Below are 16,442 nucleotides of genomic sequence, written 5' to 3'. Positions count from 1 at the left end.
ATGAGCCACATACCAAGGGTCTGCAGAAAATTGGGAGGAAGCTAAGTACCGTCTTTTTCCAAGTTCCATATAAAGAAGGAGGGAGCGTCTGACCCATACGTGGCCCTAAGCTTAAAAAATGCGAGTAGGACACGACTCCTGTGAAACTCAGTTGGGGGTCCTTTGGCTGCGGCAGGAGCCCTGTCTCAGAAAGTGGCGGGATTTCTGCGGCCATACGAGGTGCCAGGTGAAGTTTCGGAACAGCAGGACAGAGGATTACAGCTATTTTATATCATCCAGTGACACTAAAAGGAGAACTAGGGAAAGGGAAAATTCATATTTTGAATTTAAGGCTCACCAGAACCATAGCTGGATGCCAAAGCAGCTCTAACAGCAGAAGAAATAGTATAGTTTATTTATCTTGTTTGCTATTTTCATTCACTTCCTCATTTCTCTCAGAATGTAAAGAGAAATGGAAGCTACTTACAGAGAGACAGATGATGAAACTTCTCTAGACAAGCATGTCAGAGCTGGAATGACAGAAAATAAAACTTGTAGGATATGTCAGGCCTAATAACGTGGGGCCTTGGCCAAAGCCGAAGCCGCAGCAAGCACAAACAAAACCAAGATAATTTGCCCATGCCATATGCTATACTTCAAAATACCCTTAGAATGTCTCTGAAAAATCAGCTTATGCAGGATTTGACTGCCCACTCACACGAAGCTGATGACTCACGAGCCGGCGACTGTGCTTCACTGCCCACTTACCGAGTGCTGTAATGCATGTGGAGCGCATGACTCACGCTCCAGTCGACATTGCATCCTACGTCGTATCTAGGTACAGAGCAAGGAGTGCGTTTTTGTAGAAAACATCCCCTTTTTCTCTCTCCCTGGAAACAACCAAGGGTTTTGAGTCAGTATCCCAAGAAAAGGCTGGCAGAAACCAGTGCCACGCTAATACAACTGCCTTCTTCCTCCATAGAAAAGGATGACTTTGCAAGTGGCTAAATCCTGCCTTCCCAGGCATCTCTGGAAGTTTTCTGTCTTCTTTCTCTGTCTTAAACCATCCCAGATGTATATGAGCATGGGTTTTAAACCACTTGGTAAGAGCACTCAGAAATGGCCAGAGATGCTAGTTATAACCTGAATAATTCAAAAAGTTCTAACGTGACTCTCAAACATCGTTTGAGCACCAGCTCCTCTCTTCTCTGCTTTGTGAACATCCATCCTCCAATTATGATGGTCTCTGTGCTTCGTCCTACCAGCTGGACAGACCACTGTCAAGGCAGGCAGTCCCTCCTAGAGACCGAGCACGTACTTTCTCTGATCAGTTGCTTCTACTGCATCACCAAAATCACCCTGACTGCACACTCGCCTCCCAAGTCTACTTCCCATCAACATCTACTACACTCAAATCTACTCTCCCAGAGCTTTACAACACTTTGCTGAGTGTTTTAGTTAATGTTACAGACACGGCTTAAAAGGTTTCTGGTGCCTGAATTTTCCTTGTGTACCTTGAAGTGATCCAGAGCCAAATCACCTACACTTTGAGGTGTCTCCATCTCTCAGAATACGATGATCATCCTGCAAGTTCCCGTGGTGACTGCATGCGTTATGAACAGGACGCTGTGACCTTCCAGTCCGGGGAGCGATCTGGGCACCTCATCTTCTGCTCTGCGGCAGTCTAGATTAGGGCAGACAGGCCCTTAAATTCTGCCCGCATCCCTAAGGGGGCTGATCCAGTGCGCCTTCTCCCAGTATTTACCCTTAACACTGAGCTCAGGGAGGAGAAGGAAGTGTTGGCACCGATTTCATTACAGAGAACGGGAAAAGTGCAGTTTCTGCATAATAGCTGAGCGATTAGAGCACTTGCCCAACAGTGGGAGAGCTGGACCTTTCTCAAAGAACTGAAGGCATTGCATTCACATCCCAGGAAAGTTTCCTAACTGCCACCCTTCACCAGGGTCAAGGAAGGAAACAATCTCCGAGTGAGCCACTGTGCAGCCAGGAATGCAAGAGAGAGAGAGGTCAAAGAAAATCAGACAGGGACGGTGGCCAACTGGTAACAGCACACATCTAAGGAAGGGAGAAGACAGTCTAAGAAAAGGAGATGTGGGATGCTAGTTCACTTTTTGTTTCCCTTGGAAGAAAAAACGCAGAGCAAATTATGAAATTCAAAATGTTAAGGAGAAAATTGCAATCGCAGAAGAAACCAGAAACAGAAAGGTTTCCCCAGAATGAACTTCTTGTATTTCTGAGAAACTTTTGCATTAGATTTGAGCTACATGCTGTTTGCCTTTGTAATTTTTTTTGTAATTCTGGTGTGTAGTCACAACATAGGGGTAAAATAGCGATCAAAATGTATGTCACTCTTACGATCTGTGCCATGTGAGTGATATCCTGTGCAAAGGCATATGGCTTTTACGGCATTACATGTTCTGTCATTTCTTTCCTTTTCTGAAACAGGATCTTTACATTTGCTGCATACCACAAGATCAGCTTGCTGTTTCGTATGCTCCCTGATGGACTCGGAGGCCTCCCTAGGGTGAAATGCTTCTCCAGAGTTGGGCAACAGCCAAGTTTATTAATTTCAACGAAGCTGCAGGGATTGACGGCAATGCATTATTTACTGCTGCCGTAGTGTCTAGGAGCATTAGGCCCAGGCCCACGCTTTACCTTACCAGAAAAGCAAAATTTATGCCTAAAGTCTTCAAATGAAAAGTCTGACAGCCACAGGTGGAGATCTGGTCCTCGATTCTTGTAGACACAGGAGAGCGGGCAGCAAGGCGCGGGTGCACTGGGAGCATGAGCAGCCTGTGTTTCGTTACACTGAAACTCACTCCTAACCCAAGCCATTCAGCCACTGCGCAGCTCCGTGCTACACGTTCGAAAATATGACAGGAGGTCCTACAGTATTTTGTCCTCAAATAACCTCCTCGCACATTCCTGATTCAAACAAGAAAGATAGCACGACAACTCCAGCACACGGCAACATCGTTCATCACGAAAGAATGCAAGCACAGAGCACATGGGGAAAATGTGTATAATAAATACAGCTGGGGTGCATTCCCTGACAATTTGAGAGAAATGTCAGTTATATTTATTTTTCCAACTGCTTGTAAGATTTTCTTGAACACTTATTGCAGAATTGAACCACATATCTACGGATCATTAACACGTAGCATCTTATACCTTTTAAATGGTTTTAGTTCCAATCCACCTTCCACTGATTTTATGGGCCTTTCCTTGATTTTTCTATGAACAGGGACCAGGTCTGAGAATAGTACAGGGGTTAAAACGGGTATTGCGTTGATTTTAGAGGTTAAAGGAATTATTCTATTACCCTAAACTGGCATTCCAGAGATTTTCAACCAATTATTTCTGTATTTGGCTAAGCAACTCTGAGCTTGAGCAGTTCTTTAAAAAAAAAAAAAACCATCGCTAGCCTTATTTTAAAACCTTTGAAGAGGGAAATAAACGCAACCTACCAAGCTAAATGATCCCTTAAGTCATTATTCTTTGCTTGCTTTTTTTTTTTTTTTGTGAACGCACCGTATTTTTAGACAAAACAGGGCTGAAACCATTTTGGGAGCACTGGCATTCTTGTGTATTTTGCTGTTACAGGGAAATGAGTCTACCCTCAGAAATCCCTTTTCTTTTCAGTTTCATATAACTTGCTATCAAGTTACCTTTTAACCTTTTTCCTGGTTAACTGAACAGACTGTGCATTTAGTCCTTAATTCTCCCCTCCAAGACTGGGTTTCTAGAGTTGGAGGGATTTTAGTAGACATTTCATCTTCGTCTCTGAAGAGGAAACCCCTTCTTTTTATACAACAGTCCAAAACCAGGCTCACTAACATTATAGGTAGGAGTACAAATATCTTAATACATTACAGGATACTCCTCTGCTTATATGCCAAGTTACTGCGTTTGCCAATTTAGCTGCGGCACTGCACTGAAGATTATTAATGCTTCCAGACCATGAATAAAAGCTATTGAACAGAGCTGGTGTGGAAAAAAAGTTAGTGAACAATCACACTAACACGCTGCCACTGAGTAACAATCCCTTGTGATATGCGCTTAATAAAAAAGTGATACCCTTCAAGGAGAGGCCAGAGCTTTAGTGGAATCATTAATAACCGAGTCTTGGAACAAGCTATGAAATAAGTAAAAACTGGGCAAGAAATACTTCGTATCAGCACAGTCACTTCTCAGGTAGAAGAGGAGAGCTGGTAAAGGGTGCGCAGCAATATCTTAAGACAAGAAAGAAAACATTCTTTTACATCTCCGGTAGCTTGTGTCCCAAGGTGACATAGTGCGTGCTAACCTCGTGCCAGGGCATCCTGATTCAGTGCCAGGACACAAAGGTCAGTGCCAAATAATCTGCAGTATCCAAGTTTCCCAGGGGGCTCATCGAGAAAACGTCAGTCCCGGTTAACTGAAAAATTTTAAACAATTACAGTAGAAACTACAGCTCTTATAGTTTACAGAGCATAGTTTACAGGAACTCTTAAAGTCCACAGTACAACATCCAACAACATGCGTATGCAAGCATCATAAATATCAACATTGAGTAAACATTCATAATTCCCCAATTCTTGGAAAAACTTTTTCCTTGGAAGACTGTAAAGTTAAAAGCATGGAGACCGCAGATCTCAGAGATTGGCACGTTCTTCCGCATTAACTCTGCCAAACTGGTGTTTGCACTCTTACTACAGACTTAGCAGGGCAGGAAAAAAATTGGAAAGACAAGGGCAAAGGAGGGCATGAAGCTAACAAAGGAGCTCTGAGGACTAAAGCTGACTTTTATCCATGATCAAAAAAAGTCAAACAGGAAAGCACTTTTGATACAGCAGGATAAAAAGCGAGCAAATTTTGGTCAGATATCCCAGATACTAGAAATTCCCACCTGAGGAAGAATTCATTCTTTGTCCATTCACATTGTCACACCTCAGAATCCTCTTACGAAAGTGCCTCGGCCAACTTTATTGCTCTTATTTAATCTGGGTTTCCGTTCGTCTTTGTAAAACTTGCTCAAATCACTCAGGTAGACTTCTGTGGAAGTTCACTGCTGTCTCCACATTTGAGAATGGAATTTCCATGGGAATGAAGAAAAGAGCTGTTCAGATATTTCTCCCCTAATTACTCTGTCTTGAAAAGTTTGCCTTCTGAAAGATACCTTTGGGCTGCTTTCAAGATGTGTCTTTCTACAGATGGGAATCTGAAGCGCAATACATGCTATGGCCGGAGATGTGGAAAACTCCCAATGCCCGCATGCAGATGAAAGGTTGTAACCACCAGAAAAAAAAAAAGAAAAAAAAAAAAGAAAAAAGGAAAACAACACAAAACCACATAAGCAATGACTGGAACCTGCCAGGACAGTAGTGCAAACTTAAGGCAGAAAAGTTGACCGTGCCATACAGCTGCAGTGGCTGGGGAGTTGAGGAATAACGCAGATAAGGTGGAAAAACAAGATCTGCCCAGCGTGGAGAGAAATGGTGGTATGGGATTCAGTCAGACAAAGCAACTCCACTTGGCAACTCCACTTGGCAGCGAAAGCATAAACACTAATGAGGGAAACACTCTGCCACTCCTTAAATAAAGGGGAACACCAGTACGTGAATAAATATTCATACCCCGTTCATGATTAAATTTAGCCTGGAAACTAGACGAGGTGCAGCAAAGTGCTGGAACAGCTTTCCAGTAAGAGTAGTGGGAAAAAAAGTTGTTGTTAAATGTTAGAGCTCTATTGTTTTATGAAAAGGGCTGTATAATATCTTCCAGAGTAAGCGGAAGACTGTTAAATGATCCAGTTTTGGAAAATGTCTTACAGTGCAAACACACCTCCCAGCAATCATTACAGCGACAGGGGACGGCCCCCCGGACTCCCAAAGTCAGGCACGGTGCTGACTTCACCACTCCTTCCATTTTTAGTAGCAGTTTTTTGCACCAAAATTACTAAGTTGTTTCTGACATTTTATTTTGAATTTAATATTGAACTCAACCTTTCCCTCTTTTCGTTAAAATCCTCTTGACCTTTGTTGAGAATGCGCCTATTATTGTCACAATTATACGGCCTTACTCCAGAATTCAACTGTTTTTGTAGCAGTAATACATACTATCCTTACTTGGCGATTAACTGCACTGCAAATTTAACTCATATTCCTTGCAGAGACAGTCTCGCAATGTTAGAGGATCCCCACCCCCTGTTCAGCTCGATGAAGCCCAACGACATGCGGAACTTTCTGCGGATCATGTTGCATTTAGTGCTAAGACAAGGTAAACAGTATCAGGCAAGATAGTTTAGACAAGAAAGATTGTGAACGCTATGGAGAAGATTATAGGGGATAGACTCGAATCCCTTATTTTATTCAATTAGGCCCCTATCCAGGAAAGGTCTTAGGCACGCATTTAACTTGAAAAAACCCAAGCGCTGAGGTCCGGTCTAACTTTGCTTACAGTTAAGCAAGGGGATTTCATTGCCTGGTGAGGGCTTTTCAGCACATATGCAAGGGCTTTGTTGAATCAAAGTCTTTCACAGGAGTAAATGAGAAGCAACATTACTGAAGTGCATGGAATTATGTCAGTTAGACTGGGAACAAAATATGGCTGGTATTTCTCCTTGTTCTCCCCTCGGTATTCTGAGTAAGCAGAGCCGGTTTTATTAGAGACAGCCATCATGACAAACTTGACACAAAGTGCTGCTGGCTTGAGAACCTTCGTTTTAAAGGCATTTAAAGTTTAATAACACATTTAAGTGTTATTGGATATCTCGAAGTTTATGATTTGGTTGCATAGATAGATATGCTTGTAATTTATGCTATGACTTTTTGTTTTTTCGGACCATGCCATTCTTTTGCAAAGTATCTAGGTAGAAAGTTAGGACAAGACTTAGTTATCTGAAACCGGTTTGGGCTTTCTTACTCGGCAGTCTTCTGGGAGAAGCTGAAGGTCTCCTCGTTGTACAATAAGGGCTTACATTAGAGTTAACGTTCTTTATGCCTCTGGAGCCACAAGCATGACACAAACCCTTGCCGAGTAATAAAACACAGTTTCTGGTGAAGCTACTTAAACTGAACCAACCACCAGCAGGTGGGTCTTGAGTTTGTGTGAGACCAATTCCACAACTGAGAAATAAATATTCCTGCGCGGCAGTCACGCCTCTCAGCTACGCAGTAAGTGAACTATTTCCACAACCATTTAGTATCCCCCCGACCACATTTTATGACAGCACTGTTCTCTTATTCCTTATTTACGTGGTGCCTCGGGAAAGTTTGCTGCAGTCACCTTTCCGTACTGCGGGTCCAAAGTGTGTTTGGCAAAGGTCTCCCCCGGAGAGCAGTGCCACTGGGCAGCAGGTTAAGCCTCACTGAAACTAAGGGCTGCAACCGAACTCGCTTCCCGCATTTTGTTTAACAGAAGCATAGGAAGTCACTGAGGTATGTCGATGGGAAAGGTTGTTGAAAAGAAATATCCACAGAGAAGAGGCATGTCACTGCTCCAAAAAGCAAGCGTGCCAAAGCTGAACTTATTACAGGGCATCGTGACTAAGGAGAGCAAAGTTTACATTTGCACATTTTGCAAGCTTGCAAATATTGCAAGCTAAAACCAAAAGAAACAAATGGAAGAAATAAGAATAAGAGTATCGCAGTTCATAGAGGATGAAAAAAGCATGGAGTACATGCAAAGATAACCTTTTTTGTTACTGGATCCCTTTCTAGGAAAACATAAATGTACATTCCTTATTAACAAACACTTTTTGCAAATACTTATTTATCAGGAAGTGCTTGGTTCCTTCATGCATATTTTTTTCTGTTGTTTTTTCTTTCTGCAAGTTTAGCTCCACTGATTAAAACAATAAAGGAATAGTGTAGATAATAATGGCATAGTTTCTTCAATTCATGTACATTCAAAATCAGTAATTCCAATTTTTATCTGAGGGAAAATATATAACTAACTTGAAAAAAACCCAAAACTCTTGTTCCCCCAAGTAAGAATTCTTCTATCATTGTTCATCCTTTTTTGTTTAAAGTATTATGAACACTTTATAAGCTAGAATAGATGAATAACATCTATTTTCAGTTATGTTGGGCTTTTGGAATTACAGCAGTAATTCCTTCTTACTTGGTTATTTGTTGCCTAAAAGCAGTTTCACTCTTTAAATGTTATTAAAAAGCAAAAGTTTTTTCTCGCACATATACAATTTGAAGCACACTAAATCATTTAAACGATGAATGATATCCCAAGTATTCCTGAGCAGATTTTTTGGATGTTCTTTTTATTGCCCTGTACCCTCAGTGGAATTTAAGCTATCATCATCTACTTTGGAAGCCAAAAATGTGAACTGCAGTATCAACTAAACAGTTAATATTAATTAATTTAAAAGAATTTAGAGTGGAAATATTTATGAAGATGTTTATAATCCAAAGGTCAGTACACAGCACCATTTTTCAATAATTTAATATAAAGCAAATTTTTCTATTTGATTAAGAGACGCTAGGGGAAGGTGAAATACGCTTGCCAGGAATGTAATGCATTTACATTTCCCTGCCAGTAAAGGTAACTGACTGACATCGGAGACAAAAAGAAATAAACAAACAAGATATAGTCAATTCTCTGTGAAAATGAAAAACATTTTTCTGTAATTAAATTGCTTCCCAAAGGAAATAAATTTTCAGTTCAACGCCAGAGTCTTGCATCAGATAGCATCCCCCAGCCTCTACAAGGAGAGTGCTGGAACACTAAGGTACTGGCATTTTTAAGTATGTAACTCTGTAAGATTTTATTTGACAAGAATTAATGCTTTTAACAGGAAAAAGCTAGTTCAGCAGAAAATTGTTTTTATTAGCTGGTTGCTGCTCACTTTCATTCTCAAGGTTTCTCTCCTTTCCTTGTTTTGCTCCACACTGGTAAAGGACCTCACAGGTTCTCATCAGGTTTCTCGGCAAGTAGTTACCTGTCGTCTAGGCTGACCTCGATACACCTGTCTCTGCCAAGACATGCTCTCCTGAAGGAAACTGCGGACTTTAGCTATCCATCTAAGATTTCCAGACATACAGCAACTGGATCAATTTATAATGGTTGATCTCTGTAAAGATTTCAGATCCTTTTTGGAGGTAGGTCGTTCATGAAGGGGTTTTTTTGGAAACAGATGATCAGTTTGCTCCGAGAAACCAAAACGTACTCCATGGTGGTAGTGGAGCAAGTAAGAAAACGATTGAATGAGACCCAGATCACCGAGGATGACCATTAGATCTAGAGCTTATTATTAAGTGGCATTTGATATTGCACCTATGTGTTTTTTTCTTAGTCCGACGAGATTTAGACCGGTATTTCCCTACGACCAGTTTCCAGGATAGGCTGGAGTGTGGAGGTGCCACTGAAACTCTCAGCCAGTGCCCTAAATGATGCAAAATTCAGGCAGCAAAAAGGAAGAAGAGCACAAGTCCTATCTCCACTCTGCCACAAGTGGAAGAGCGCAAAGAGAAAGCATAAATCCACAGTTGCAGTCCCAGCTCCCGGCATTGCTGCTGCGTGGCATGTGAACAAGCTAACACAACCTGACAACAGCTGCTCCTTGAATTAGTTCAGCAGGTGCTTACCTTCTTCTTTTGTGTGACATGTCACGCTATTACAGGAGAAGCAGATGGATCCAGAAAATCGGGTATTTTTATTAGTATTCAATGACTGTTGTAATTTGAGATACAGAATGATACAGCGTTTCTTCTGACATGCTGTGATGTGTTTCAAGAAGATGTGATAAATGTTAAGAAGGCATTACAAAATGTAACTATAAAAATTAAAACCACCTGTATGATTTTCCAAAACAAGATTTTTATAATTTCCACTTTGGAACAAATTTGGAAGATAGCTTTCATTGTGATTCAAAATACCAATGTTTTCTGTGAAACAGATGTTTCCTTTCTTTTCTTTTAACAACCTTTAAAAAACTCAGTGATGGGCAATAAAGTCATACTGTAGTAGTAGCAGATGCTGTACCAACATAGCTATGTCCCACATCTACTGCAGAATCTATGACTTCCAGCCGACGTTCTACTTCTGTACCAACTGCCCTGGCTACATCTGCATCTCCTCCCAGTACTCTCTGGTGTCTGCATAGGCTTCCTTCTCCTGCACCTGGAAGGAGATGGCCTGGAAACAAACCACACATCCCTTCTCTCCTCCCTGAGGGACGACACTCCCTAGAGCCAGGGTGCTGAGCATTCGGGATTAGCAATCTCAGAAGGTGAGTGAGGAAGGTAGAGGTTTGCAGAGCAGGAATAGTCCTGCATGTTAAGAAAGTGGATGCCCACTAAAGTGGATGCATGTTAAGAAAGTGGATGCCACTCCCCACAGGGAGCCCAGCAAACCTTCTGCAGCTCTTACCTTGAGATGAAGTTCTCAAGGAACATTTTGGTGTCTCATCAAGTTTGGGCAGGGAAGGAAGAAAGGAAGGAGAAAGGGAACAGTGCCCACAGCCAGAGCCACCTCAAAACCTATTGAACTCTAAGAGGTTTAGTAGGATTAGCAGATACATAAATATATGTGTATCTCATAGGAGTTTGAACAGTAGAGTCTGTTGCACTAATAGAAATATTTACCCTTTTAGCTGAAAGCAGTAATTCCACTAGTATGCTGCCATTGTCATCTGGTACGCACCCATCAGCCAGGTGTCAGGTAAGGTACACTGCCAGGGCAACAGTCAGCCTGGATGGGAGTGCTGAGCACCTGGGTGGTACCGCGTCCCCCAGGACACAAAAACAGGCATCCCCCACTGAGCAGTGATAATACAGGAGTGCTACAACAGTTCATCCCATCTTCCAGGCAAGCCTGTGCATCATATGAGTGCTGCTCGTACGGCCACAATCCTAAACTTCAGTCCCTTTTAACAAAAATCCACAGTACATGTGCATATGTATGTATAAAGGCAAATACATATTTGCTGAAAGGAACATCTCTTTGTTGTAGGCACAACCAAAGAAACCATTGTGATGCTAAACTGGAAAATGCATCTTAAAGAACCCAATAGCATTTTATATTTTTATCCATTTGTTTTATGTCCCACAATATCTCTAAGCATCATTATTTTCAATTTTAGATACCTAATAGGAACACATTTTACATCCATTTCCTCTTTTATGATTGCTGTAGCTATAAAAATACATACAGTTTATCTTTTTAAATAAAGAACTCACGGTGCTTTGGAATAAAATTGTGCTCATCAAACAAAGAATCTGTTCCTACCACAGAGAAACTGTTGTTCTGGCTGGGGAATGTTTTGATTGTTTACCTGTTGTTCCATATAATTTCTAAATTATAGTATTCACAATTGTCTATTGAATGCCAAGATAACATTTGACTTTAGGTTTCCCATTGAGCTTTATTCTTTGTCTTTGCTAGAGAAATGAAGAACTGGTATTTAGAAACCCTATTGTTCAAAGGAAGTAAATAGCCATGCATTTTGAGGAGCAGTGCTTGTTCCCACAGCCTTCCTTCTGCAGGAACAAAGGCAGCAAGATTGACTTACAAGCGCAGAGTTTCTGAAATCTGAAAAAAAAACCAACAAACACTTGGAGATTTGCAACGTGGCTGCGCCTTAGTTCACACAGCTGATATAGCCCATCTGCTTTCTGAAAGCAAGACTAATCGACAAGGTATTGGGGTTATACGACATTTCTAATCACAACGGTTGCCATTCCATCACTTGCATTATTTTTAGGCTAGGCTGGATAGTGATATTTCAAAGGAGCGTCAGACGTGTACTGAAGTGTGATCGGTGCAATTCTAATTGAGCTGGACCTTTTTCATGCTTTGATTATCAAACCATATAAATGAAAGAAACATAAGGGAGTCATAAACTGATGTATAATGAGTGCCTTTCTCACGGCATATAGAAAAAAGAAAGGAAACCAAAACCACTTTGTAATAAAGATGTTAGAGTTGGTTTTTATTTAACCTGTTTGTTACATTAAAAATTGTCTCCCTGTTATTTCACTTAACTAAAATGAAGTAACTCTGAACGGTACAACAAACTTCCTAGAAAGGTCAGTTCCTCGGGGTAACCTAGCCTGAGGGCTGGAAAGTTTGCTTTTGCATTGGTTTCATTCCAGAGATAATAAAGCTAACATGATACGGAAAAGGTCTGGCAACATTGTACCTAAAAAGGCATCACCAAGACTCATGTGTTTATGTTTAAAAAACAGACTCAAAAGAAACATTCTCAATGAGTGAATACACAAGGAGAATGACAGAAGTGTTTTTTATATATCTAAGTAAGCACTCATGTTAAGAACATCACCACCGCTGGCTAACATCATCCTTGACTGTGACTTTCCATCTTTTCCAAAGATAGGAAAGACACGAGAAGATGGAGTGAAGTCAAGGCAATTAATATCAAGGATATTAATAACTATAATAGGTGGTTCAAGCCCACCAGCATGGCCAAGTTTTTTTGTAAGCATGATACTGAAGGATTTGAAGGAGGTCGATGAAGTGGCTTTCGAGAGTTTTACAGCAAGCTCCTTTTAGCAAGAAAGGCAAAATGGGAAAAAGCCCAGTTTACATTTGCTGATGAATTTAGTAAATGGACCAGAAAGGTCAACAGCACTGGCTGACTAAGGCTGGTGACTGACATTTGTTGGTGATAACCTATGAGAGGTAATAACCACAAAGGTACTTCATAGCCTAAGTATTTTATGTTTGGTGTGTCACTGCAAAGGAGCAATTCATCAAAGTGGTTGATAAAAATAAAGAGGAATTTTCCATATGAAGAAGGACAGTTCACAAATCCACGTCAAAAACTTCCATACTGGTGGCAGGGACAAGCTGCAGTACCTTCACATCATGTCTGTAAAAGGAGATCATTGATAGATCCCTAATCTTTCAAGATTCATGTTATGCAGGGAAGTATTGCTGGTTTTGCTATTCCTGAAGAGATCAGAGCCATAGAAACCTAGATAACAGGCAAAAGACAGTTGGGTTCGAGTTTTATGGTGGTTTTTTTGTTGTTGCTTTTGGGGTTTTTTTCTGTGAGATTAATACCCTGCTTCTTTATCTCTCTAATTTAGCAGTCAAAGGCAGTTCAAAAATAAACCATTACTTTGACAATAAGACACAATTAATAAAACCCCTCTATTGCTGTTTTTAGAGTCAGATGTCTTAGACATCAAGGACTTTGGAGCAGAGACTGCAAACCAGGTTGCTGGATTCTCCCCCTCTGCTCAGAGAGTTGTCTTCTACGGTACAGAATCCTACAATAAATCTCTGTGTAGAAGAAGAGCGGTGTCATGCCGTCACGAGAGCGAAGACGTTGCCTCCAGCCCAGCCTGCCTGACAGCTTGATGGTTAGGGTACTCTTCAGCTGAGGCTGAAGAGTATATTCACCACTAACCTTCCTGCATCTTGCCTATATGCTCTCACTATCAAGACACTGAATGAAAAAAGATATCATCTTATTCTGTATTTGAAAGAAAAACAATAAATCCAATAGCATTTAACAAAGTTCCCAGTTTGACAAGAGCCTGAGAAGACCTACCAGATGTAATTTATAATTTTCAGAGAAGAACAGGACTTGGACGAGAGCATGTAATGGGCAGCTTGATACCTGCTGGCAACAAGACGTGCCTAGGCCTGGGCAGAGGCACAACATTTAAGATGCTTGAGAATTGCCAGTGTTAAAATGATGCATCTAAAAGAGCATGAAGTAGAGACTGAGCTCGAATGAATTGTAGATACCACCTTACTGTGCAGGGAAGGATAATCGGGAACTGTGGTATCTAGGGCCATATGAATACCTCCGGCATCCAGAACCGTAACCACAAAGACTGAGCAAACTGACCCAGTACCAACAAAATGAGTGGTTTGGGAACAGCTCCAGGGAACAGATATTTGTGCAACAAGGTCCAGAAAGACTTCAGAAGCCTCACGAGGTTGTAGAGGACACAGGATAGATATCCAGAAAAACATGGTACGAGACTGACTAGTTAAGAGAGTTAAAAAAGGGGAAAAAAAGAAAAAATCTCTACCTCAGAAAAAAGAAGAAAAAATAACATGCCATCCTTTCATGTTAACGCGGACACGTTGTAGGAGATGTGTTAATCAGGCTGTTTCTTTTGTTTTCAGATGACTGTGTCTCTACTCTTAATAAATCCTGTTTGGAGTGGTTTTTTAAATTAGATCCTTTGATGAAGAGTGCTCAGCATCTTGCTGTTCAGAATTTTCTTTTTGTTTCTTTATTTCTCTCTTTTTTTTTAATCCTCTTTATCCAGTGTGTGGCCTCCCCCTTCTCTGTATTACATCGCACACAGAATATTCTGTTTCCTCGGGATCTTTTTTACTGTGTGCATTACTGCAGAAAATAAGCATCTCTAACTTCCACAAATTTGCATGCAACCTTGTGAGGTGTCCTCATTTTACAGATAAGAAACTAAAGGAGAGTGATTTGTCCCTAAAATGCTTACTGATTCTGAGTGGTTCTGAGTTCCTACGTCCTTCATTTTTTCCCTCTTCTGATCTCCACTTACGTTGGCTTTCCACTTGTTACATTACAAGCTTTACAAGACCAATAGCCCTCCTCATCTTTGTGCCTTGCCAGTGCTAAATAAACAAAGCAGGATGATAGAAGATAATTTTTTCCCACACAGATTGAGAAGGAATTTGTGGTTCTGGCCATCTTGCCAGGCACATGTCAAGTATTAGTTAGTTAAACAACAGTTTGGGAAAGAGAGAAGAGTTTGGCCTCTCAGTACCGTTCCTTTGCCTCCACTTTTTCAAAATAGTTGTCTAATCCAGGCTGTGCAACATACAGGCAGATTCAGATCATGAGGGAATGGCTTCAGGGACCATGTGCTCTCCAGCCCACAAGTACATGTATTTCTGTAGACTAAACATAAGAGATATGTCTCTCTAGCACTGCAGAGCTGGTCCAGTTTTCAAAGTTGACTGTCCTGGAGGCTCCAGTCTCTGTGCAATGTTAAGTGACCCAAAATGCAGAAAGACAACATGTAATTTGTATTATTATTTATTGAATTCCAAACCTCCGAGTTCGGATTATAAAAGCCTGAAAAAATGCTGTAGTGTGCAGTATCCATTCCAGGTCAGGCAAATGGCCTCATACACTGCCCTGTGTCTGAGGGTGGCCAAGGTCAGAAGTCTAAGAAAAGAACAGAAGAAAACAGTGAGAGTCTAAGGGATGCTTCTGCAGAATAATATTCCAACATCTCACTGTTCATGGTCCAGGGAGTTCCTGAGAGTCAGTCTTTTTTTTAATCCTTGAGGTGTTTCTCCTTCCATTGATTGTCCATCGCTTTAAGAACCATGTAGTCTTTCAGTGTCCACTGCCTCCAGTGGTAAGAAATTCTACAGCTGAACTACAAATATTTGTTTCAGACCTGCTTAAGACCATTTACCTACCAGTTTCATCTGACATCTCCTGTTTATTTTTCAGAACTACAATTGTTCTGTACTACTTTTTACCCAAGCACGCAGGATTTTGAAAACCTGTATGTACCCTCCTGCCCAAAGGTACGTTTCTTCCTGAACAATATCCCCTAATTCTGCTATGAGTTATTTCTCAAACTTGAATCACTTTGGTTGCCTTCTCTGTTGCTCTCCCAGTTGTACTATAACCTTTGGCCAGAATAGGACCAATTAACAGCTTGATGAATAAAACCAAGAAAAAATACTGTAATGTGTAAAGGTTGCACTGAATATGCAGAGAAAAATTTTACTGGAAAATGTGGAAGAATAATGTCACACTGCCACTCACATTATTGAAAAAAAATAAACAATTGGAATTAAAATAAGAAAAGGTTGGGTTTTTTGTTTTTTGTTTTTTTTTAATGTCGAGTAGCTAGAAAAGATATACATCAAGTTACATCAAGGAACTATAGGTGATGGAACAAAGCTGATTTGGAATTGTTAAAAGATGCAGTGACTTTACTTACAAACATTTTGGATGGCGCTGAGCCACTTAGCTACCTGCTAAATCCAATCAAGAATCCTGCTATATCCTAAGTGATGGTAGAGCGGCCTAACAGGAGGAGAAACTAAAGAAAATCCAAAGAAAAGGAATCCTTAGAAATAATAAGCAGCGTCAAAAAGTATCTGAAAGTAGAAATAAAGTGTGAAAAGAGACATTATTGAAGAAGGATGGCACGTTGGGGATCTCCTGAAAGAGGCTGAAGAAATAACTTGTGAGACGACAGTGGAGAGAGAAATGTTACTGCCAGCTTGGAAGCAGCTGCAGTATGACAGCCTCCAATGACATAGCTGCACAGAAGAAAGATAACTAAACGCAGGCTGGGAAAGAGAGGAAAATGGACACGATTTAATTATCTCAACAGAGCTGGTTTTAGCCACATCTGAAGACAAGTAGAAGAAAGGTCATCTGAAAGAATGTGAGGCTGCTAAGAAACAAAGAAAAATGGTAAACAACATTTTAAAAAAATGAGAAATGGTAATAT

Source organism: Rissa tridactyla, chromosome 1 (genome assembly GCF_028500815.1).
Source record: "Rissa tridactyla isolate bRisTri1 chromosome 1, bRisTri1.patW.cur.20221130, whole genome shotgun sequence".
NCBI classification, from domain to species: Eukaryota; Metazoa; Chordata; class Aves; order Charadriiformes; family Laridae; genus Rissa; species Rissa tridactyla.
The sequence above is the reverse complement of the archived record's forward strand: the minus strand, read 5'-3'. Positions refer to the sequence as shown.